Below are 2,376 nucleotides of genomic sequence, written 5' to 3'. Positions count from 1 at the left end.
TAGCAGCATGAATCTCTGTCTGTCTGACTGACATGTCTCAGTGGATGTCCTCACACCACCTGGAAATCAACCTCCACAAGACCGACCTGCTCTTCCTTCCAGAGAAAGACTCTCCCACCCTCGACCTGACTACTACCTTCAACAACTCTGTTATCCCCGACCCTGGTCTCTGGTCCAGGTTCTGGTCCAGGTTCTGGTCATCTCACGTCTAGACTACTATATCTCCCTCCTGGCAGGTCTACCTGTTAGTACCATCTGACCTCTGCAGCTCATCCAGAATGCAGCAGCTCGACTGGTCTTTAACCTCCTAGATTCACTCACACTACTTCGCTCCTCCTCCTCTTCGCTCCTCCTCCTCCTCCTCCTCCTTTTTACTGGTTACCAGTAGCTGCCCGCATCCGTTTCCAAACATTGGTACTTGCGTACCGTGCTGTGAACAGATCGGGTCCAGTGTACATCCAGGACATGGTCCAACCTTACATCCCAGCCCGCTCCCTCCGCTCCTCCTCCTCCTCTTCCTCCTCTGTCCTGGCTCCTAAATGGTAGAATGAGCTCCCCACCGACAGCAGGACAGCAGAAACTCTGAATATCTTCCACCACAAACTAAAAACACAGTGCAGCAGTGACTGTGCTACAGCGTGGGTTCTCAGTGACTGTGCTACAGCGTGGGTTCTCAGTGACTGTGCTACAGCGTGGGTTCTCAGTGACTGTGCTACAGCGTGGGTTCTCAGTGACTGTGCTACAGCGTGGGTTCTCAGTGACTGTGCTACAGCGTGGGTTCTCAGTGACTGTGCTACAGCGTAGGTTCTCGATCACAGACGACACTTCGCCACAGAGTTCGGTTCCAATGGTTTATTGTCTTTCCCGGCGGAGCCTCCTCTCTCTCTCCTGCACTACCTCTGAGCACCCGGTTCAGTCATGATCTGGTTCAGCTGGGCTAATTCTCCTCTTCCGATAAAAGCATCAGCTAAATGAAATGTAATGTAAAAAGTGTAATTATTATTCGTGCATCATTCTGTTCCTGTTTTCCCAGAGACGTTAACCACTCCAATAAAACACAATTTTTTAAATTGGTTGCTTTAGCTAAATTAAATCAGCTAACATTTCTTGTTCTTAAATTTGTTTAATTTACCAACATTTTTTCCAACAATATTGAGACATTAAGGTAAATCATTATTAGCATTTTGTACACACCTAAAAACCCCAAATGGACTCCCGCACCAGCGCATCGACAGTCAGGATTAAAGCTTTGGCTTTAAAGTCTCCGTGAATATTTCCTCTCTTCAGGAATGTGTTTCCAGCTTTTGCAGGAAACACAGGAAGTTTAACAAAGGTGAACTTTGCAGTTTTGTGAGACCCTCGAATGTCCAGAGAGCGACCAGGACCGACCAACACCGACCGGTCCGGCAGGAACTTCCTGGTGTTCATGTGGTCGGTGGAGAAAAGAGAAAGAAGGAACCTGCAGGGCTGCTGAAAGATTTCCTTTTGTCTGCTTCTTGAATGTCTGCAGGGTCACACTGACGGACGCTTTGGAACTTTTAAAAGAATAAATAGCATAATTTTTACAGTCGGACCCAGTCGGTTCCAAAGTACTTATTGCAGCTGAAGTTTGGACTTTACTGAATTTCTTTATGAATCCATCGAAAGTTCAGCCATCACAGATTCAAGTTTTGATGGTTTTATCACAAAAATAAAGCAACAACCCACCTAGCTTGGTACGGTGTGGGGACATCACCTTGACTTCAGTGTTTTTAACTATGTTATGATCATGAAATCATTATTATTTTCAACCCTGGTTTATGAATATAAAAAAAATATCTACAATAATCAGTTAATGACGATGTCTCAGCCATAGGGTGCGTCCATCCACCACACCTTCGTCACCTACCTTGAAGCCACCTTTAGCACCTAACTGGAGGTCCGACTCAATGTTACCCGGGTCCAGGTAAGCAATGCTCATCAGGAACCCGGGTCCAGTGAAGGCCAAGAGCTTCCGGAGACCAAACCACCTCTACAGGAGAGACAAAGTCTGAGGACACCGAATCTGGATTCATTTGCAACATTAGTGGCGGTTCGGATTACCTCGCTGTCCTCCTCGGAAACAGAAACCCTCTGGTCAAAGTAAGTACTGCAACCAGGTTCAGTACCGGGACCAGATTCAGTACCGGGACCAGGCTCAGTACCGGGACCAGATTCAGTACCGGGACCAGATTCAGTACCGGGACCAGGTGACTGTGAGTTGTCTGGATCGCCACTTTCTCCGCTGAAATGGGACACAAACATCACAGCTTTAGAAAGTACACAAACTGAAACACACAGTACATCAGTGGATGGAAGAGAGACGGGGAGGTCCTAACTATATATATATATATAGTT

The 2,376-nt window shown here is 46.9% G+C and overlaps 1 long non-coding RNA gene across 1 annotated transcript; it reads right to left on the bottom strand.

Annotated features, from left to right (window-relative positions):
- Nucleotides 1-711: 711 nt before the first annotated feature.
- On the bottom strand, nucleotides 712-2,007 carry LOC138634778 (uncharacterized). Its single transcript, XR_011312015.1, has 3 exons — nucleotides 1,889-2,007; nucleotides 1,195-1,535; nucleotides 712-967 (listed from the first exon to the last, which is right to left on the bottom strand). It is a non-coding gene; the product is annotated as an uncharacterized lncRNA (long non-coding RNA).
- Between the last annotated feature and the right edge of the window lie 369 nt (nucleotides 2,008-2,376).

Source organism: Brachyistius frenatus, unplaced genomic scaffold (assembly GCF_029030835.1).
Source record: "Brachyistius frenatus isolate BFR_SWC_R1_liver_20210118 unplaced genomic scaffold, ASM2903083v1 Contig_278, whole genome shotgun sequence".
Taxonomy (NCBI): domain Eukaryota; kingdom Metazoa; phylum Chordata; class Actinopteri; family Embiotocidae; genus Brachyistius; species Brachyistius frenatus.
This window is presented reverse-complemented; position numbering and strand designations above follow the sequence as displayed.